Source organism: Schistocerca cancellata, chromosome 3 (assembly GCF_023864275.1).
Source record: "Schistocerca cancellata isolate TAMUIC-IGC-003103 chromosome 3, iqSchCanc2.1, whole genome shotgun sequence".
Taxonomy (NCBI): domain Eukaryota; kingdom Metazoa; phylum Arthropoda; class Insecta; order Orthoptera; family Acrididae; genus Schistocerca; species Schistocerca cancellata.
The window spans coordinates 815,038,482-815,062,557 of record NC_064628.1 but is presented as its reverse complement, the minus strand read 5'-3'; the positions used below and the strand labels follow the sequence as shown (position 1 = coordinate 815,062,557).

The 24,076-nt window shown below is 41.5% G+C and overlaps 1 protein-coding gene across 2 annotated transcripts in view; it reads right to left on the bottom strand.

The window, feature by feature from the left end:
- LOC126175876 (ribonuclease 3) overlaps nt 1-24,076 on the bottom strand; it is a 251,452-nt gene that overhangs the window by 56,152 nt on the left and 171,224 nt on the right. The gene's annotated exons all lie outside the window — the stretch shown is intronic.

The window sequence follows — 24,076 nt, the reverse complement described above, 5'->3', positions numbered from 1 at the left end:
CCTATGGAAGTTGAAATATTTTTGCTATTTGCAGACGCTTGTGCGTGCACGGTGTTTTGTTGTTGTAAATTGCTCATTTCCTTTGCCACTAAAGTTTTATTTTTTTCTCTCTCGTTTATATTTTATTGCTGTAGTATCATTCTCCAGTAGCAGGATACAATAACATTCTTTGCTAGAGAATCAATTCTGCAGTCAAAATTGCAAAAAATTAACTGAAAACTAAAACAATGAAAAATTCCCGGAATTCCGAAAAATTCCCGGGTTTTTCCTGGTTTTCTCCCGGATGAAAAAATTCCCGGGTTTTTCCCGGATTTCCCGGTTGTATACACCCTGTACTGACAGCCTTGGGAGAGTCAGTCCTGACAAAACTCTACCATCTGGTGAGCAAGATGTACGAGACAGGCGAAATACCCTCAGACTTCAAGAAGAATATAATAATTCCAATCCCAAAGAAAGTAGGTGTTGACAGATGTGGAAATTACCAAACTATCAGTTTAATAAGTCACAGCTGCAAAATACAAACGCGAATTCTTTACAGACGAATGGAAAAACTGGTAGAAGCCGACCTCGGGTAAGGTCAGTTTGGATTCCGTAGAAATATTGGAACACGTGAGGCAATACTGACTCTACGACTTATCTCAGAGGAAAGATTAAGGAAAGGCAAACCTATGTTTCTAGCATTTATAGACTTAGTGAAAGCTTTTGACAATGTTGACTGAAATACTCTCTTTCCAATTCTAAGTGTGGCAGGGGTAAAACACAGGGAGCGAAAGGCTATTTACAATTTGTACAGAAACCAGATGGCAGTTATAAGAGTCGAGGGGCATGAGGGGGAAGCAGTGGTTGGGAAGGGAGTGAGACAGGGTTCTAGCCTCTTCCCGATGTTACTCAATCTGTATATTGAGCAAGCAGTAAAGAAAACAAAAGAAAAATTTGGAGTAGGTATTAAAATCCATGGAGAAGAAATAAAAACACTGAGGTTCGCCAATGACATTGTAATTCTGTCAGAGGCAGCAAAGGACTTGGAAGAGCAGTTGAACGGAATGGACAGTGTCTTGAAAGGAGGATATAGGATGAACATTAACAAAAGCAAAACGAGGATAATGGAATGTAGTCGAATTAAGTCGGGTGACGCTGAGGGAATTAGATTAGGAAATGAGACACTTAAAGTAGTAAAGGAGTTTTGCTATTTGGGGAGCAAAACAACTGATGATGGTCGAAGTAGAGAGGATATTTGTATGGAGTGTAGCCATGTATGGAAGTGAAACATGGATGATAAATAGTTTGGACAAGAAGGGAGTAGAAGCTTTCAAAATGTGGTGTTACAAAAGAATGCTGAAGATTAGATGGGTAGATCACATAACTAATGAGGAGGTATTGAATAGAATTGGGGAGAAAAGTAGTTTGTGGCACAACTTGACAAGAAGAAGGGACCGGTTGGTAGGACATGTTCTGAGGCATCAAGGGATCACAAATTTAGCATTGGAGGGCAGCGCGGACGGTAAAAATCATAGAGGGAGACCACGAGATGAATACACTGAGCAGATTCAGAAGGACGTAGGTTGCAGTAAGTACTGGGAGATGAAGAAGCTTGCACAGGGTAGAGTAGCAGGGGGAGCTGCATCAAACCAGTCTCAGGACTGAAGACCACAACAACATCAACAACAACAACAACTAGCCTGGCCACAGCACTGAACTTGCAGCATTTGTTTGTCTTTTCAACACTCAGAAGTTGTTTAAATGGGGAAAAAGTTTTTCTCTACTGACGATGAGGTACGGACTGCTGTCAAACAATGGGCCACAGAGGTTGTGGATGACTTCTTTGGTGAAGGCATCAGAAGCCCAACTTTGGCGCACGCAGTGCACTGGGAATCAATACAGGTATGTCAAAAAATAATGTTTACTGGAGATATTTGAAATTCAAGTTTAGCAGAAATATACTGCTTTTTGATTTTTAAACAAATGAGTACTCTTAATTTTTGGACATTCTTCATACTTACTGCTATATAAAACAATTTACTAAACAAAATATTTTTGAGATTTCAGCTTGCACTGGATATTCATTACCTGTTTCACTCATGTTATAACATTTATTTTTGTTCAAGTGGTAAATTATTTGTTCTCTAGACACTTCTTGATATATAAGCATTGACCATTTTAACTGTCATGGCAAAGTGTCGGAAATATAAAGCTTCCTAACAGATTATAACAATGAAAACAATCAGTTTTTGACAAAATAAATTAATTGGATGGATAAAAGTCTACTCACTCAGCAACAGAAGAACATACACATAAAAGAAGGCTATAATCAGGCAATCTTTCGGCACCAGTGGCTCCTTCTTCGGGTTGAAGGGGAAGGAAGAGGGGTGAAGGAAACGGACTGGAGAGGTCTAGGAAAAGGGGTAGATTTTGGGAAAGTCACCCAGAACTGCTGGTCAGGAATTTACCAGGTTGGATGAGAAGGAAAGACTGTGTTGGGGACTGTATCGGATGAGATTTGAAAACTTGAGAGGTTAAAGGTAGAAGAAAGGGTAATATCCAGAACAGGAATAATTACTTAAACAATGAGTTAGTAAGAGTGAGAAGCTAAGTGCATTGTACGTAACAGAGGCGGGACGGGGCGGTGAAAAATAGATGGGTAAGACAATAAGAGATGCAGAAAACTAAAATGGAGTGAAGAAAAGAGTAGTTACTGTGAAGAAAGGCAGAGATGGAAGAAATTAACATCAATTATGGCCACATAGGTGGCAAGAGCCAAGGACATGTTGTAGCGGTAGTTCCCACCTGCAGAGTACTGAGAAACTGGTGGCTGGGGGAAGAATCCAACTGGTGTGTGTGATGAAACAGGCTCTGAGGTCATGATTGTCATGTTGTAGAGCATGCCCTGCAATAGGATATTGCATGTTGCCAGTATACATCCTCTGCCTATGCCCATTCATCCTAATTGATAATTTGGTGGTAGTCATGTGATGTAAAAGGCTGAAAAGTGTTTACAAAAATGGTTCAAATGGCTCTAAGCACTATGGGACTTAACATCTGAGGTCATCAATCCCCTAGACTTAGAACTACTTAAACCTAACTAACCAAAGAACATCACACACATCCATGCCTGAGGCAGGATTCGAACCTGCGACCGTAGCAGCAGGGTGATTCCAGACTGAAGTGCCTAGAACCGCTCGGCCACAGCGGCTGGCCGAACAGTGTTTACATAAAAGCTGGTATATGATATGTGTTGTTTCACAGGTGGCTCTCCCTTTGATAGTATATGTTTTGCCAGTTAAAGGGATGGTACAGATGGTGGTAGGAGGGTGCATAGAGCAAGTCTTGTAGCAGGGATGGTCACAGGTGTAGGAGCCACAGGGTAAGGTGATGGGTGCAAATGGAGTATAGGGTTGACAAGATTATTTCCGAGATTGGGAGGACGACAAAAATCTGTTCTAGGTGTGGTGGGCAAAATCTCAGACAGAATGGATCTTATTGAATGGCGACTCCATGGAGTGTTCCGTGCACCACGACCAAATAGTGGATAGAATTGGAAGGAGAATCAGTATTGGTCATACTTTTTGTTTTATTATCCGCAAAATCGATCTTCGGTCACTTAGTGACCATCCTTAGTGCTATTACTATTTTTATATATTTGACTCTTTAGTCTTAACGTAACATTTTACGTAAATCATGAACGTTGTACTTCTAACTTCCCATGCCAGATGGTGGGTATTATGTTTTTTAAAAAACCTGTGCTATACCTCATTTCATGTTATTCATATATTACTCTTTTTCATTGTCTTTTTCTCTTTTACTTGTCCTGCACTCTGACAACTTATTATCGATCTGTTTTTTTGTTTTTGTTTTTTGTCTCATAGAGGGCGTTCCAAGCCCTGTCACACCGAGGTCTGCTCAACAGGTGCATGTAAACAGCGGCCTCAACTTATGGGATTGCTCTAAGCTTGTTGATACCAGTGCCTACCAATTTTAATTGTATATTACAGGTATGTTCCTACCAACTGTTATGTTCATATGCAAGTTTAGTTGTGATTTCTGTTTTATACTCTCTGATCGTTATGTGAAATTTTTAACTTCTAGCACTGAGGATGGTCACTAAGTGACTGAAAATCGATTTTGCGGATAATAAAACAAAAAATACAATCAATGCTGATTCTCCTTCCAAGAATGGATCTTGTTTCAGGGCATGATTTTAGGAAGTCATGGCCTTGTCGAAGTAACTGATTAACAAATTACAGACCAGGATAATACTGAGAGACCAGTGGTGTGCTCTGAAGCTGTTTTTTGTAAAGGTCAGTAGGATCGGGACTGGATGTGATGGCCCTGGAAATCTGCTTTTGAACTAGGATGGTGGGGTAATTATATCCAGTGAAGGCTGAGGTAAGAATGGTGGTGCATTGCTGTAAATAGTCTGCATCCAAACAAATATGTTTGCCTCGAATGCCAAGGCTGCATGGGAGAGAATGTTTGACATGGAAAGGATGGCAACTGTCAAAATGTAAGTACAGTTGTTTGTTAGTAGGTTTAATACAGACAGAAGTGTGTAGCTATCCTTCGATGAGGATATCAACTACAAGGAAAGTGGCACGGGATTTGGCATAGGACAGTGTGTAATTTAATTGGAAGAAGGTATTCAGAGGTTTTGTAAATTTTAACAGGTTAGTCTCACCATGAGCACATATGGTAAAGATGTCATCAATGTATCTAAGCCAAACCAGGGGCTGAAGACTTATGGATCCTAGGAAAGCTGCCTCCAAGCGATCCATGAACAGGTTGGCATAGCAAGGAGCCATCCTGGTTCCCATGGCTGTACCCCTGCACTGTTTGTATGTCTGCCCCTCAAAGGTGAAGTAGCTGTTGGCAAGTATAAAGTCGATTAAGGTGAGTAGGATGGGAGAGCCACCTGTGAAATGATACATGTCATATACCAGGTGTTATGTAAACACTGTTCAGCCTTTTACGTCTGCATGACTACCACCATATTTTCAATTAGGATAAATGGGCATGGCAGGGGGTGTATACTGGCAACACACAATATCCTGTTGCAGAGCATACTTTACAACATGATAATTGTGACCTTGGTGCCTGTTTCACCACATGCACCATCCGGATTCTTCCTCCAGACACCAGTTTCTCAGAACTCCATAGGTGGGAACTATCACTATAACATATCCTCGGTTCTCGCCACCCATTTGGCCTTAACTTATGATAATTTCTTCTGTCTTAGCATTTACTAATAGTAATTACTCTTTTCTTCACTCCCTTTTAGTTTTCTGCATCTTTCAATGTCTTACCCATCTATTTTTCACCGCCCCCCTCCCATCTCTGTTACGTACAATGCACATATCTCTTCACTCTTATTGATTCTTGCACAATGTTTAAGCAGTAATCTCTGTTTTGTGTATTACCCTGTCTTCCATCTTTAAGCTCTCTGGTTTTCAAATCTCATTTGATGCAGTCCCCTACAATCAGTCCTTCCTTCTCATCCCATTTGGTAAGTCTCCCCTGACTCGCAGTTCTGGGCGACTTTCCCGAAATCTACCCCTCTTCCTAGACCTCTCCAGTTCTTTTCCTTCACCCCTCTTCCTTCCCTTTCAATCTTTCAGCATGAAGGAGGAGCCACTCGTTCTGAAAGCTTGGCTAATTATAACCTTCTTTTATGTGTGTGTTCTTCCACTGTTTGGTGAGTATATTTTTATCTATCCAATTAATTTATTTCCTAACAGATTAGGCATGTGCCACACACATGGAACTTCCTAACAGATTAAAACTATATGCCAAACCAGGACTTGGATGTGACATCTTTAACTTTCATGGGCAGTTGTTCTACCGACTGAGCTATCTAAGCACAACTCATGACCCATCTCCACAGCTTTACTTCTGTCAGTGCCTCTGTCAGAATTACATTATTAATTTCTGTGCTCAAAATAACGTGAGATATGATACTATTTGGAGCAGTATGTGAGTGTCTTGTTCTTTTGAACACAGAATTTATTTTTCTGTATACAAACTGCGATGTAGCATAATAATTCTAAAATGGCTCTAGTGTGTGAAATGTTCCACAATATTTCTAAGTTTCAGAATCGCACTGTTTCACAATGTGAAATAGTCTTATAATTACACAGCCTTAATGAAAATACAACAAACTAACAACATTTTTGATAATTTAACTAACAGCAAACCTTCAGAACATGTGCAAACTGCAAGTTAAAAACAGATAAAAGACGACTCAACAATTACTTTAACAAAAAAAATCTTCAGGTATGAAAATGAACAAACACTACATTTACTAACTGCTGAAATTTTATCATTATCTTTTAAATCAAGCTTAAACATATTATCTCTCTCAGAGAAAGACATGCAGCAAAGGCAAAACATGCATCTCATAGATTTTAAGCACCTCATCCAAATTAAACATCTTGATGAGATATAAAACAACTTATATGAATGTGTGATGTCTATTCTTTTGGGCATGTCCAAAAGAACAGACATAATTGATTCACCTAGATGCACAACAAATCTACAATCTTCAGTGTGGATGCACACTTTGTTCAAACTCCAGCAGGAATGTAACAATTAACGAGCACAGATTACATCTATGGGGAATGTGGATACGTGAAGCTAGGTGGGAATGGGAGTCGGCAAGGAAGCGTGCTGGGATAGTCCGCGCATTTGCGATAAGACACTGTGTCCACATGGTGCAGTGGTTAACGCAACTGTGTAGTAAGCAGGAGATCCCGGGTTTGAGTCCCACTCCGCCACACATTTTCACTCGTCACTGCTCATTCCGCACAAAGTCCCGATGCAGCTGATATCATTAGTTCCTTCTATGTCCTTTCATTTCCTTTCTTCCCCCACGCCCTTTTCCCAGCTTCAATTACATAATAAAACAACTTGTTGACTATTGTCACTGTGCCATACAGGGTGTCCATAAAGTCCCTTTACAACTTCAAAATTTTATTACAATGGCAGTTGTTGAAATATTTTAACAAAATTTCTTTTATTGTAATCACTGTTTAAAGTTTTTACACACACTAAAATTTTGTGTTTCAGATACTCTGTTGGGGGAAGGAACTGAACCTCTATAAAATAGCAACTCCTTAAGGGAAGGCACATTGTTTGTCCTGGTTTATTGAGACAAAATCAGATATACAGACTCAACGAAACTTCAGAACGAAGTATGGAAGAGATCCATCATCATGCCCTTCAATCCGTGCATGGCACAAAGAATTTTGGGAGACAGGAACAGTGCTGGATAAAGGGAGGAGCGGGCAACCAAGAACATCTGAGGAAAACATCGATTGCATTTTAAACGGCTTCACTCATTCACCTATGAAGTCCATCTGCACTGCTGCCAGGCAATTACAACTATCATGTTCAACTGTGCATAAGGTTCTCCATAAGAACTTATGGTTGTATGCTTACAAAGTGCAACTGTTACAGACACTTGAGCCAAATGACAAGCCAAAACAGACAGAGTTTACACTCAACATACTGGAATGCCTTTCAGAGGATGAAGCATTCCTCAAGTGAGTTTGCTTCAGTGACAAGGCAACTTTTCATGTTCCTGGGACATTAAACAGACACAATCTGGGGATCTAAACACTCTCAAGTGAGTAGGGAGCTTCACCGGGATAGTCCAAAAGTGAATGTGTGGTGTGGAATTATGTGCAACCAAATAATTGGTTCATTTTTCACCAACGAGACAATTACTGCACATGTTTACCTTGACCTTCTGACCAAATATGTAGCACCACAATTGATTGACTTACAACCAACCATCATTTCCCAGCAAGATGGTGCACCACCATATTGGGGACTGCATGTTCGTTGGTTCCTCAATGAAACATTTCCTGGCACATGGATTGGGAGGGATGGGCTAATTCCTTGGCCACCCGTTCCCCAGATATCACTCCTTTGGACTTTTTTTTATGGGGGTATGTAAAAGATACTGTGTATCAAACAAAGATACAGGACATTGCTGACTTGAAGCAAAGGTTTCGTAATGCCAGTGCAACCACTGATGACACTATGATACAGTGAACATGGCAAGAAATCAAGTACTGTCCTGATGTGCTTTCAGCAACTAAAGGTGCCCATATAGAGGTCTATTAAACACCATCAAAAAAACTTTTATAAACACTGATTACAATAAAAGAAATGTTGTTAAAATATTTCAACAACTGCCGTTGTAATAAAATTTTGAAGCTGTAATGGGCCTTTATGGACACCCTGTATATCAGTAAACTCAATTTTCCTGTTGCCACCAAAAAAGAGAGTCCAGGATATGCCTCTACATGTGAAAGGCATGGCGATAAAAGACCTCTTTTCTTTACTAGAATCACAGAACAGTTTAAAATGGGAATGGATTCCTTCATTTGATATACTAACTTTCAGTTATTAAGTATTTTTCTCTAAAAGCACTTACTACTCAGCTCACATTTGTATATTGCTGGAAATGGAAACTGTTACATCATAAACACCTCGATGGAGCACTACCAAACTCATACTGTTGGTATATCTTTGTCATGGTATATGTTGATCAAAATTTCACTTTTATGAAAGCACATTTTCAGCGCACAAAAAAAAAAAGTAGAAAAAAAAATAATTCCTACAGGTGAAGAATGATGTTAGTATGTCATGACTACTGGATGTGTCTAATGTTACTGGTCCTTCAACTGGTCATAGTACAATGACTGCAGACCAAACATGGTGAGTTTTGCTCAGGATGAAAGTATGGCAAGAAGAGTATGCAAAGATCCTTGATGGAGGATTACACCACAACAACATTACAGGATTGTTCGACCAGCTCTGATGATTAGACTGATGACAATAGGTGAAATCCATCCAGAGACTACTGACTGTGCATCAAAGTGAACATTTGGAGACAGATTACTGGCAGTTGTGTTGAGATCTTGAGTTAGTAAGCATCATTTGATTTAGTATGCGTCATTTATCACCAACACCACAATAGAGACAACAGAGACTTGGGTGGTGCAGAGCCAGTGTGTCAACTGGAACACTGTGTAGCATTCTGTGGTGTCCCGTTTCAGTCTGTGATGGTCAGGTCGATGCCAACATGTCTGAGGATGAACTGGTGAAAAGTCACAGGAGGTAGCTTTTATTCTCGAAACTCATACCTCTCCAATTCCCAGAATCATGGTGTGAGATGCTATTGGATGTGGCAAGAGGACTGATTTGATAATCACTGAAGAGACACCGAATGCTTGCCAGTGTATTGTAAGCATGGTAAACCCTGCTGTCATACTTTTCATGATTAGGGTACTACGTGTTATATTCCAGCAAGATAATACAAGAATTAATACTACTGTTCAATGCAGATGCTTCAAGGAATTTTCAGATCATTGGTAGCCTGCTCATTCTCCTGATTTGTCACCTGTAAAGCATATCTGGGATGTGAAGGGAAGACATATACTTTCATACCAGCCACCAGCTTGCAAACTTCATGAACTGACACAGCATCTGTTTCAGAGACTGTTTGGAGACTGTTTGTTCCATGCCACTGAGTGTATTTACGCCTTTGGGGTCATATTTCATACAACTTCCAAGTGGAATGAACATTCAATCATTCAATACCTATTATGTGAACAAAATTTGATAAATATAAGGCTGGTGATTCATGGCATAACACTTTCCACTCCTGTCACTAAAGTCAGAAGCTTGTCCATGACAGAAATATATTTAACGTGCTGGTGACAGGCCTGATCGCTCTGAGGATGTTTATGTAGAGACTGGGATCAATGATCATGAAGCCCTAGAAAAATGTTTATGCACCAAAGGAAAACAGTGAACAGTGAAGACTCCTTCGTATAGAAACAATAATGGGAAACTCAACTCCTTTTAAAATAATGCCTGCTGCACTATAGGAATAAAGCAACAAATATACATAAACAAATGTTAACTGAATCTGACTACAAGATAAGAAGGCCTGTAGAACCTTTTGTAGTTTGTTGTATTTTGTCTCAAAACCCTAAGAAGTTTTTGTCATATGTAAAGGCTGTCTATATTATTTTTGTTGATGAAGTATGTAATGAAGAACTGACCATTAGATTTCATGAGTTATGGACTCATCAGTAGGAGGTGGGGAGTATTGTGCTGTTAGTAGAGAAGTAGTAATAGCAGAATGTGCTGGTCAGAGGAGCTCAGTGACTTCGAACTACTGGATATCACCTGAGCAACAAATCCCTTAGGGGCATTTCAATCCTTCTAGAGCTGCCCAAAGTAGCTGTTGGTTACATGATTCAACAAATGGTTCAAATGGCTCTGAGCACTATGGGACTTAACATCTGAGGTCATCAGTCCCCAAGAACTTAGAACTACTTAAACCTAACTAACCTAAGGACATCACACACATCCATGCCTGAGGCAGGATTCGAACCTGGAACTGTAGCGGTCGCGCAGTTCCAGACTGAAGCGTCTAGAACAGCTCGGCCACAATGGCCAGCGGTTACATGATTGTGATGTGGAAATGTGAAGGAATAACCACAGCTAAACCAAGACCAGGTAGACACAATGTACTGAAGGCGATGAACTGCTGAACATTCTGAAGGTTGATTGTAAACAATTGCATGAAATCAGTGGAGGGAATCACTCATGAGTTATAAAGTGCTACCAGCGTCCAGCTAGCACAAATCCCTCAGCATGCTAGCTAACCTCATGTCCGCAGAAATAACTTCAATCCACTACTTATAAACTGATCCCAACCTTATAATCTTATGTGCTGACAAAGGCTACACCAATGTCGTTTTTACCCACAAGTATTACCTGGCAAAAGGGCTTCGTCAGCTATCAGATTAGTACACCAACAAAACCTGCCACAGTGATCCCATGCCAGAAATTCAGGAGGATCTACAGTCTCTCCTCAAATCCTTAGGCCCATCCCAAAACCTCTATCTGGAGACCATCTCTCTCCTCACCCCTACCACTTCCCACACACCTACCTTCTACATGTTTCCTTAATTCCATATTCCCAATCCCTCAAAACGCACCACTGTGGCCCATTACCATGCCCCCACTGAGAGAGTCTCTGCTCTAACAGACCAACACCTCTAATCTTTTACCTGCAACCTACCCTCAAAATAAAAGATACAAATCATTTACTATACTGATTCTCCACAATTCCTGTTTCTTTACTACACAGTGCCCTGCTCGTTACTACTGATGCCACCTCCCTTTACGCTAACATCTCTAATGCCTATGGCTTTTTCGCAATTGAGAACTACCTGTCCCAACGCCCAACGGATTCCAAATTTACAGCCTCTTCCTTATAAGCATGATCAACTACATTGTTAACCACAATTACTTCTCCTTTGAAGGCATTACCTACATACAAATCCAGGGTACGGCAATGGGCAACTGCATGGAACCATCCAAGCCAACCTATTCATGGGCCATCTACAGGAATCCTTCCTGACCACCCAGAACATAACCCCTCTCCTCCCCCCCCTCTCTCGATTCAGTAATCTGCATTGAGGCTGGGGACACCCTATCCACATTCCTCCAGAACCTCAACATCTTCTCCCCCACTCCCTTCACATGGTCCTTCTCAACACAAGTCACCTCCCTTGATGTTGACTTCCACCTCAAGGATGGCTACATCAGTACCTCCGTCCGTATCACTACATCATTACCTCCGTCCATATCAAACCTACCAAACACCAGCAATATCTCCACTTTGACAGCTGCCATCCACTGCATATCATGAAGTCCCTTCCGTACAGCCTGGCCACTACTGGCCATTGCATCTTTAGCGACAGGCAGCCCTCTCAAAATATACCAATAGTCTCACTGAGGCCTTCATAAACCGTAGTTTACTCACAGCCTTATACAGAAACAGATCTCCTATGCCTTATCTCTCCAGTCACCCACCACCTCCCAAAGTCCCACCATCTGGCAGTCTCCTTGTGACTCAGTACCACAGAGCAACTGACTCACATTCTTTGCCACAGTTTCGCCCTGAAATGAGGAATGTCCTATCCACTATCCTTTCCACTACTCCCACAGTGGTATTACACCACCCACTGGACTTACACAATATCCTCGTCCATTCCTACTCAACCCTTGCTTCTAACCTCTTGTCTTATGGCTCATATCCCTGTAATAGACCCAGATGTAAGACCTGTCCCATAGATCCTTCCACCACTACCTACTCCAGTCTTGTCAAAAGCATTACCTATCCCGTCAAAGGCAGGGCTACCTCTGAAACCAGTCATGTGATCTATTAGCTAAGCTGTAACCACTGTGCTGCATTCTACATGGGTATGACAAAAAACATGCTGTCTGTTCACAAGAATGACCACCAATAAAATGATGTGAAGAAACAGTTGCTGAACACGCTGTCAACACAACTTTCCTCTTTGAATGACTGCTTCACAGCCTGTGCCATCTGGATCCTTTCTACCAACACCAGATTTTCTGAATTGTGTTGGTGAGAACTCACCCTGCAATATATCCTATGTTCCCACAACCCTCTTGGCCTCAACTTTTGTTAGTCATTGGCCTTTACCCATCTACCCCCTATCCTGTTCCAATTCCAGCACTACACAGCTTTCTTTTCCACCAACGCACTCACAGGTTTTTTAGTTCTCTCACCCCCACTGCCGCACTCCCATCCCCCTCTCTCCATCTAACCTCCAGACTGCACCTAGCTGCCCTACCCTCTCTCTACCTTATCCCTGTATGCTCCCCTTACCCTGCTATGCCTCCCCCTTAGCCCCAGCCTCCCCCTTATCCCACCACCCACAATGCTTCTCCCAGCATGTGCAGTTGCTTGCAGTCTGGCCTCGGCAGCCAGAGACAGTGGTCGTGTGTGTGAGCCATGTTCACATGAATGTGAGTGTGTATATTGCCTAACTCAGAAGACAGCCTTTTGGTTGAAAGCTTAGTTATTTAGCAGTGTTTTTCTTGAGCCTGTCTGTGACTCAACATCTCCACTATACGGCAAGTAGCAATCAAACTTTCCACAATACTGTCAATCTACCTTTCATTATATCGTTCATATTGCAACCTGGAGTTTCGATTGTTTAGGTGACTTTTTTGAGACAACAGAATGAAATTGGGTTATGCCTGTTTAGTATGGTAGATACAAGGGCAAGAAGCTCCTTTATGTGTAAAAAAGGAACCTGAGGATCGAGAATTCAAGGTAGACATACAACAGTGAGAGGATAAAATAATGTTACAGAAAGTAGACTGTAAGGTTCTGCACAACAAACAAATGGAAACGATATTCCTCACTGGTTTTAGTTACATGGGATGCAGGATGTGGTGTAAAGCATGTTTTATCTCTGTATATGTGCAGATGGATATGTGTGTGGGTGTGCGAGTGTATACCTGTCCTTTTTGCCCCCTAAGGTAAGTCTTTCTGCTCCCGGGATTGGAATGACTCCTTACCCTCTCCCTTAAAACCCACATTCTTTAGTCTTTCCCTCTCCTTCCCTCTTTACTGATGAAGCAACCGTGGGTTGCAAAAGCTTGAATTTTGTGTGTGTATGTTTGTCTCTATCAACATACCAACACTTTCGTTTGGTAAGTTACATCATCTTTTTATATATAAAAACAAAGATGATGAGACTTACCAAACAAAAGCGCTGGCAGGTCGAAAGACACACAAACAAACACAAACATACACACAAAATTCTAGCTTTCGCAACCAATGGCTGCTTCGTCAGGAAACAGGGAAGGAGAGGGAAAGACGAAAGGATGTGGGTTTTAAGGGAGAGGGTAAGGAGTCATTCCAATCCCGGGAGCAGAAAGACTTACCTTAGGGGGAAAAAAGGACGGGTATACACTCGCGCGCGCGTGCACGCACACACACACACACACATACACACACACACACACATATATATATATATCTCCATCCACACATATACAGACACAAGCAGACATATTGGTCTCTAAATATGTCTGCCTGCGTCCGCACATGTGTGGATGGACATGTGTGTGTGTGTGTGTGTGCGAGCTCATACCCGTCCTTTCCTACCCCCAAGGCAAGTCCCTCCGCTCCCGGGACCGGAACGACTCCTCACCCTCTCCCCCTTGGGGGGAGGAAAGGACGGGTATGAGCTCGCACACACACACATGTCCATCCACACATGTCCATCCACACATGTGCAGACACAGGCAGACATATTTAGAGACCAATATGTCTGCTTGTGTCTGTATATGTGTGGATGTGTGTGTGTGTGTGTGTGTGTGTGTGTGTGTGTGTGTGTGTGTACCCGTCCTTTTTTTCCCCCCTAAGGTAAGTCTTTCTGCTCCCGGGATTGGAATGACTCCTTACCCTCTCCCTTAAAACCCACATCCATTCGTCTTTCCCTCTCCTTCCCTCTTTCCTGACGAAGCAGCCATTGGTTGCGAAAGCTAGAATTTTGTGTGTATGTTTGTGTTTGTTTGTGTGTCTATCAACCTGCCAGCGCTTTTGTTTGGTAAGTCTCATCATCTTTCTTTTTAGATATATTTTTCCTACATGGAATGTTTCCCTCTATATATATATATATATATATATATATATATATATATATATATATATATATATATATATAAAGAAAGATGATGAGACTTACCAAACAAAAGCGCTGGCAGGTCGATAGACACACAAACAAACACAAACATACACACAAAATCTAGCTTTCGCAACCAACGGTTGCCTCGTCAGGAAAGAGGGAAGGAGAAGGAAAGACAAAAGGATATGGGTTTTAAGGGAGAGGGTAAGGAGTCATTCCAATCCCGGGAGCGGAAAGACTTACCTTAGGGGGAAAACAGGACAGGTATACAATCGCACACACACACATATCCATCCACACATACAAGACACAAGCAGACATTTGTAAAGGCAAAGAGTTTGAGTTTGAGTTTTGTCACTGTTACATTTCGTAGTCTTTTCTGTCATCTTATTTCCTCCTTCTGTTTTTGCCAGCAGTTTTACTTTCTATTCACCTTCTCCTTTTTTACCGTAATCCAGTATACAATTTTATCCCGCTGATATATACTCAACAATACGTAATAATACGTAACCCACTTCCAAACCATAACCAAAAAAATATTTTTTTCCGCTTTCAACACTACCGCTGCTATAAAATCCACCGTTTCCAGTTCACAAACAGTTCCTTTCAGCTATTAAACAACCTTTTCGGCTAGTTTTAATATCTTTTGCTTTATTTCCATTTCCGTTTTTCTCACATCATCGATCATTTTTAGCCGCTTCCCACAGGTTTTAACGTCATTATTTCTTCATCAGACAATTGTTAGCTTCATTTCCATAATCTGCCACCACCAAACCACCCTTTTAATATATCCTCACATAGTTTTTTCGAAATTTTCCCGTATTTCTCCACCCTTTAACGTGTTTTGGCGGCAACACAACCACCTAACCTTTATGCACATCATTATCTACCTACACAAGTTCACCACAGGATCAACATAGCCCAGTTCTAACCAACCCTTTTTCGCCTTTTTTCACACCAGATCTCCATTTGCTTTCTAGTTCACCTTTATCTCTCCCCATATATTTTTATATTTATTTTCATTTTCATTTCAGCCTCGTGCTCCACTTTCCACCTTCTAGTACCATGTCACCCTCACAACACCTCCACAACGACCCCATTAAGTTTTATTTACATTCCCTCCGCAAACATGCCTTCGGGCTCAAACTCTTTGCCTTTACAAATGTCTGCTTGTGTCTTGTATGTGTGGATGGATATGTGTGTGTGTGCGATTGTATACCTGTCCTGTTTTCCCCCTAAGGTAAGTCTTTCCGCTCCCGGGATTGGAATGACTCCTTACCCTCTCCCTTAAAACCCATATCCTTTTGTCTTTCCTTCTCCTTCCCTCTTTCCTGACGAGGCAACCGTTGGTTGCGAAAGCTAGATTTTGTGTGTATGTTTGTGTTTGTTTGTGTGTCTATCGACCTGCCAGCGCTTTTGTTTGGTAAGTCTCATCATCTTTCTTTTTAAATATATTTTTCCCACGTGGAATGAAGTTCAAGCTTTCACAACCGGGGGAAGGAGAGGGAAAGACGAATGGATTTGGGTTTTAAGGGAGAGGGTAAGGAGTCATTCCAATCCCGGGAGCGGAAAGACTTACCTTAGAGGGAAAAAAGGACGGGTATACACTCGCACACACACACATATCCATCCACACATATACAGACACAAGCAGACATATACGGAGGCAAAGAGTTTGGGCAGAGAGGTCAGTCGAGGCGGAAGTGCAGAGGCAAAGATGTTGTTGAATGACAGGTGAGGTATGAGTGGCGGCAACTTGAAAGTAGCGGAGATTGAGGCCTGGTGGATAACGGGAAGAGAGGATATATTGAAGAGCAAGTTCCCATCTCCAGAGTTCGGATAGGTTGGTGTTAGTGGGAAGTATCCAGATAACCCGGACGGTGTAGCACTGTGCCAAGATGTGCTGGCTGTGCACCAAGGCATGTTTAGCCACAGGGTGATCCTCATTACCAACAAACACTGTCTGCCTGTGTCCATTCATGCGAATGGACAGTTTGTTGCTGGTCATTCTCACATAGAATGCATCACAGTGTAGGCAGGTCAGTTGGTAGATCACGTGGGTGCTTTCACACGTGGCTCTGCCTTTGATTGTGTACACCTTCCGGGTTACAGGACTGGAGTAGGTGGTGGTGGGAGGATGCATGGGACAGGTTTTACACCGGGGGCGGTTACAAGGGTAGGAGCCAGAGGGTAGGGAAGGTGGTTTGGGGATTTCATAGGGATGAACTAAGAGGTTACGAAGGTTAGGTGGACGGCGGAAAGACACTCTTGGTGGAATGGGGAGGATTTCATGAAGGATGGACCTCATTTCAGGGCAGGATTTGAGGAAGTCGTATCCCTGCTGGAGAGCCACATTCAGAATCTGATCCAGTCCCGGAAAGTATCCTGTCACAAGTGGGGCACTTTTGTGGTTCTTCTGTGGGAGGTTCTGGGTTTGAGAGGATGAGGAAGTGGCTCTGGTTATTTGCTTCTGTACCAGGTCGGGAGGGTAGTTGCAGGATGCGAAAGCTGTTGTCAGGTTGTTGGTGTAATGCTTCAGGGATTCCGGACTGGAGCAGATTCGTTTGCCACGAAGACCTAGGCTGTAGGGAAGGGACCGTTTGATGTGGAATGGGTGGCAGCTGTTGTAATGGAGGTACTATTGCTTGTTGGTGGGTTTGATGTGGACAGACATGTGAAGCTGGCCATTGGATAGGTGAAGGTCAACATCAAGGAAAGTGGCATGGGATTTGGAGTAGGACCAGGTGAATCTGATGGAACCAAAGGAGTTGAGGTTGGAGAGGAAATTCTGGAGTTCTTCTTCACTGTGAGTCCAGATCATGAAGATGTCATCAATAAATCTGTACCAAACTTTGGTTTGGCAGGCCTGGGTAACCAAGAAGGCTTCCTCTAAGCGACCCATGAATAGGTTGGCGTACGAAGGGGCCATCCTGGTACCCATGGCTGTTCCCTTTAATTGTTGGTATGTCTGGTCTTCAAAAGTGAAGAAGTTGTGGGTCAGGATGAAGCTGGCTAAGGTAGGGTGGCAGGTGATCGGCGTGAAAGGAAGTGCTCCATTGCAGCGAGGCCCTGGACGTGCGGGATATTTGTGTATAAGGAAGTGGCATCAATGGTTACAAGGATGGTTTCTGGGGGTAACAGATTGGGTAAGGATTCCAGGCGTTCGAGAAAGTGGTTGGTGTCTTTGATGAAGGATGGGAGACTGCATGTAATGGGTTGAAGGTGTTGATCTACGTAGGCAGAGATACGTTCTGTGGGGGCTTGGTGGGGCTGACCCACAACTTCTTCACTTTTGAAGACCAGACATACCAACAATTAAAGGGAACAGCCATGGGTACCAGGATGGCCCCTTCGTACGCCAACCTATTCATGGGTCGCTTAGAGGAAGCCTTCTTGGTTACCCAGGCCTGCCAACCCAAAGTTTGGTACAGATTTATTGATGACATCTTCATGATCTGGACTCTGAGTGAAGAAGAACTCCAGAATTTCCTCTCCAACCTCAACTCCTTTGGTTCCATCAGATTCACCTGGTCCTACTCCAAATCCCATGCCACTTTCCTTGATGTTGACCTTCACCTATCCAATGGCCAGCTTCACATGTCCGTCCACATCAAACCCACCAACAAGCAACAGTACCTCCATTACGACAGCTGCCACCCATTCCACATCAAACGGTCCCTTCCCTACAGCCTAGGTCTTCGTGGCAAACGAATCTGCTCCAGTCCGGAATCCCTGAAGCATTACACCAACAACCTGACAACAGCTTTCGCATCCCGCAACTACCCTCCCGACCTGGTACAGAAGCAAATAACCAGAGCCACTTCCTCATCCTCTCAAACCCAGAACCTCCCACAGAAGAACCACAAAAGTGCCCCACTTGTGACAGGATACTTTCCGGGACTGGATCAGATTCTGAATGTGGCTCTCCAGCAGGGATACGACTTCCTCAAATCCTGCCCTGAAATGAGATCCATCCTTCATGAAATCCTCCCCACTCCACCAAGAGTGTCTTTCCGCCGTCCACCTAACCTTCGTAACCTCTTAGTTCATCCCTATGAAATCCCCAAACCACCTTCCCTACCCTCTGGCTCCTACCCTTGTAACCGCCCCCGGTGTAAAACCTGTCCCATGCACCCTCCCACCACCACCTACTCCAGTCCTGTAACCCGGAAGGTGTACACAATCAAAGGCAGAGCCACGTGTGAAAGCACCCACGTGATCTACCAACTGACCTGCCTACACTGTGATGCATTCTATGTGGGAATGACCAGCAACAAACTGTCCATTCGCATGAATGGACACAGGCAGACAGTGTTTGTTGGTAATGAGGATCACCCTGTGGCTAAACATGCCTTGGTGCGCGGCCAGCACATCTTGGCGCAGTGTTACACCGTCTGGGTTATCTGGATACTTCCCACTAACACCAACCTATCCGAACTCCGGAGATGGGAACTTGCTCTTCAATATATCCTCTCTTCCCGTTATCCACCAGGCCTCAATCTCCGCTAATTTCAAGTTGCCACCACTCATACCTCACCTGTCATTCAACAACATCTTTGCCCCTGCACTTCTGCCTCGACTGACATCTCTGCCCAAACTCTTTGTCTTTAAATATGTCTGCTTGTGTCTGTATGTGTGTGGATGGATATGTGTGTGTGTGTGTGTGTGTGTGTGTGTGTGTGTGTGTGTGCGCGCGAGTGTATACCCGTCCTTTTTCCCCCTAAGGTAAGTCTTTCCGCTCCCGGGACTTGAATGACTCCTTACCCTCTCCCTTAAAACCCACATCCTTTCGTCTTTCCCTCTCCTTCCCTCTTTCCTGATGAGGCAACAGTTTGTTGCGAAAGCTTGAATTTTGTGTGTATGTTTGTGTTCGTTTGTGTGTCTGTGGACCTGCCAGCACTTTCATTTGGTAAGTCACATCATCTTTGTTTTTAGGTATATTTTTCCTACGTGGAATGTTTCCTTATATAGGAGAGAGAGAGAGAGAGAGAGAGAGAGAGAGAGACAGTAATGAAAGTACGTGAAGTTAAGAGTGCTAAGAAAGTACCATCACTCAGTGGGAAATGTTTTAGTACAGTACAAACTCAGTACTGCAGATCTGTACAGAATACAGAGACATATTCCATTTTCCAAGGGACAAATCATCATATGCATCTGTAGTGAAGTGTAGTATCCAATAGCACCAGGGAATGAAGGAAATATAGTAATTATCAAACTTTACCATATTTTGAATGCTCTAAGTGCAAGCTTACAGAAGTAAATATACCAGATGCTGAAGCATGATTAACTGGACAAAACAGAAGCATGTGGAACATTCACAAAACATAGATGCCAACGGCAAACAGAAGTGGAGAGTAATAGTGGATTAAAGATGATTAAATATATTGCAGTAGGCAATACATTTTCACTACAGCACATCGCTGAAATCCTGGACCAATTAGAGCTGAGTATTTACCTATGCTTCATCTTATAAGCATGTACCATCAAATATTGACAGTCAAGAAAGCAAGGGGAAATGCCATTGAGATTGAACCACCAACACTTTGAGTACAGACTAATGTACTATGGAACTGAAGTGAATCCCTTTGCTTACAGGGCTCATGAACAGTCTTTACAGGTCTGCAATGATTAAAGTGCTGAAACTAAATGCTGCAACTAGGGAAGTGTGAGTTGTTATGGTAGGATGTAATCTCTCTGGCTCTTTATATTACAGACAAAGCAATATCACCAGACACGGGAAGGGTGAAATCTTCCTACATCCTAAGATGATCAGGAAATGTAAAGGTTTCCTTAGTTTGGTTTGCTATTACCAAAATTTACCGTGAAATTACAAAATCAGACCACAAACTTTTAAAGAAAGATGTAGAATATGAATGAGGAGAATTACTAAATAATGCACTTGAGAAACTAAGGGAGAAGCTGATAAATATTACATTACTTTCAGTATCCAGATTTATTAAGCTATTCATTTGGGGGCAGACTTTTCGCAAGGAAGAAAGTTGGTGAAGACTTGCTAGTTGAATATACATCCAGCTCATTGAATAAAGCAGAATTAAACAACAGTGCCCCAGGAAAAGAACTGTTTGCAATAATATAAGCAGAGGATGTTGATGTGCAACCAGAGGAGCAGTCTATAATGAAGAAAGTGAGAGCAACACAAAGATAATCCCATGAGTGACAGACTTAAATACCTCCAGATGTTAGGCAAATAATGAAGACAACATAACACAAATACTGAAAACAAAATAAGTCTCCAAAAGAAGAAAAGTATTTCGAAAGAAATGCTTAATAATACATCGGCAGGGCACCACAAGGCATGCATAGGACATTGCAGAGGATCAACCTGTACAAGCTATGGTGTGAAATGTAGTATGATGAGAAGAGTATTGAAAGAAGTGTCTATAATGTCAAATGAACAAGTGAATGCAAATTCCTCTTGAAATAAAAAACAGCCAAAACAGTGTTTGAATAGAGTTGGTCCTTCAAGCATATCACGTGCTGGTTATAGATATATTTTATGATGACTGGAGCAATTTTACAATTGCAGTATCTACAGACAGGTGAGGTGCTAACACAGTAGCTGAACCCATTCGTAGAACACAAAGTATTATGACACTGAATGCCATCAGTTCTTTTAACAGCTCGTAACTCTAATTTCTTGAGTTCATCTTTCTTTATTTGTACAAGAAAAGTGACTACTAGAGATCATTCTTAAATTTTTTATTAACTTCCTTTTTTTCGTCTGAAGTTTTCCCCTTAGTTAGTGCTCCTACATATCTCAACTGGTTTGCTTCTTTCACTCTTGTGTCCAAGATCATCTTCACAACTTGTGTGGTTTTCCCATCAGCTCAAAAATCTTCCAGATGTATACTGGTTTCTAAATGTAATCCTTTTTAACATTGGATAATCTCAAAAACTTTAAAGGTTACTAATTTACTTGCTCACAGATATGGAAAATGTTTACTATAAATAAAATAAAATGGACTTTAGTGTACTTGACAATGGCATAGCATAACCATGACAATGAAAGTATATTCTGTGCCAGAGGTTGCTTATCCATTTTTCTTCCTCTTGCCACTCAAAATTGAGCAGACAATAAATCTAATTGTTATAAATGAACATTCATTTCAACAGAATTTTTTCTGATATTGTTTTGTAATGCTTGTCATACATGTGAGATAATGCAGATGTTTATGGTAAACTTATCACAATGAAATGAAGACAGCATAAAACAACAAAACCAGCAAATTTCTTTAAAATATCATAATATTATTAAAATATAAATGAATTACAGAATTTTATGAGCTACTCATAGCCTTTGGGGACAAAAGGCCACGATAGTGTGGGAAAACACACACACACACACACACACACACACACACACACACACATTATCTATGATTATTGACATTTCTGAAATGAGTTAAAGTACATGGATAGCCAGTCAAACACTATGTGGTAAATGTCATTGCATTCTGAGAACTGTAGATATTTGCAAGACCTATGACAGCTTCGACAGATAAGGCACCAGGAACTAAAGCTGCCTTATGTAAAAGAAGTGCCTATTACACCTTTGCTAACATTCATCAATATACTCTAGCAATATGTTCCTGGCTCAGATGTCTAGTTTGACTTTCAATTTGTTCATTTGGTATCCTCTCATTTTTATCATACTCATTGCCACTGTGAGCTGCTTGACATCCAGTGCTCAATAAAGGTGTTCTCTAGGTATTTCCATGCATTATTGTCTACAGCCATACAGTTCGGCTTTAATTCTGCAGGTTTTCAAATATCACCTACCATCTTCCATTCGATCATCAGCTGTGTCTCTTTTTACCTCTTGGAATCCAGGAAAGAACTTTTACGGTCCATTCTCTACCTATTTGCCAGGCTTCATGTGTTACTCACCTCCATCCCATTTTCACATTGGTGAGTGGAGGGGATCATCATTCTGCTGACAAGTTTGATGCAACACGCCACAATTCCTCTCCTGTGTCAGTGTATTCATCTCAGATTAGTACCTACTGTATATTACTTTCATTAGATAGTTGGATGCATGAATTATGGTGTTGATAATATGATATTTCTCATGTTTATCTGCTTTTGCTTTTTTTCTTCAGAGCACTCTTTTCATCAACTGATACTGCCTTCTGTGAGTATAATGTAACAGCGGAATTCCTTTTGCATTCTTAATGTTGGTGCTTTTCTTTTGAATTCTCTGGAAGTTATTTAGAGTTTTCTATATGCTGTATCTCTTTTACTACCAATCATTTCCCTTCTGATTTCTGAACATTTTTTTTTTTTTTGCACCCGTTTCACTTCAGCTTCCTTGCACTTTCTATTGATTTTATTCCTAAGTTTCTTGTCTTACTGTACTCCTTTCTTTTCCTGAACAGTTTTTTCGCAGTTATCATTACCATGCTTATATCTGTCAACTCCACTTCTGTGTTTACCCTTTTTAGAGATGTCCATTACTTCTCAACTGAACTATTATGGTAGTCAGTATAACAGTGTCCACAGTCTCCAAGAACTATGAACACATAGAATCACTACTCAGTACTTCAATATTGCACTTCTTTGTGTGTTCATTGTTCTTGATGAGTCTCTTATCCTTCAGCCTTCTCTTCATTATTATCAAATTAATATCTGAGTTTGTTTCAGCTACTGGGTAAGCCTTACAACGTAATATCTGATTTCATAATATCTGTCTCAACAGGATCTCATCTAGCAGGTATTTTTATGTCCCTCTGAGTCTATCTAAGTACACCACCTCTCATGGTTTTTGAACAGTGTATTTGCTGTTACTTGCTGAACTTTATTGCAGAACTCAAGGAGTCTTTCTCCTCTCTCATTTCTATTGCTGATCCCCTATTCCCGCATAATATAGTATTCTATTCCTTCATTCACTATAGCATTCCAATCCCCCTTGATACCTGGAGTCTCATCTCCCTTTACATACTAAGTTACTTGTTTAGCTCCTTTCTATACTCTCTCATCATCTTCTGTTTGTTACTACAGTATAATTGATGTTGACTGGTTTCAATTCTCATTTGAATAATCCTATCATTGAATTGCTCACATTAATTCACCCTTTGCTCTACATTTCTATTAATAACAAATTATATTACCCTTATATCATTTTCTGATACTATGTATATTACTCTGTTTATCTCCGCAGATATATTTTTTCTGTTTCACTTTTCTGAGTCATCGTACATTTAACTTTAACCTTTGCATTTCTGTTTCCAGATTTTCTGTTTTTCCTACCATTTTCAGATTTATGACATTCCACTTTGCAACACACAGAAATGATTGGTGGTAAAAGAGATTCAGCATAAAGAAAACTCCAAATAACTTCCTTGCGATGCTTTCAAATTTCCCCTCATCAGTCCTCACTTAGGGATTCTAACATAGTACTAATCTGGAATCTTTTGCCAATGGAAGGATCAACATAATACTTTCTAAGTTAAAGGCCACATTTCCTGTGAATACGCATTATGTCTCTTTAATGCACTGGTTTCCATTGCCTTCTGTCAATTCTTCTGCCT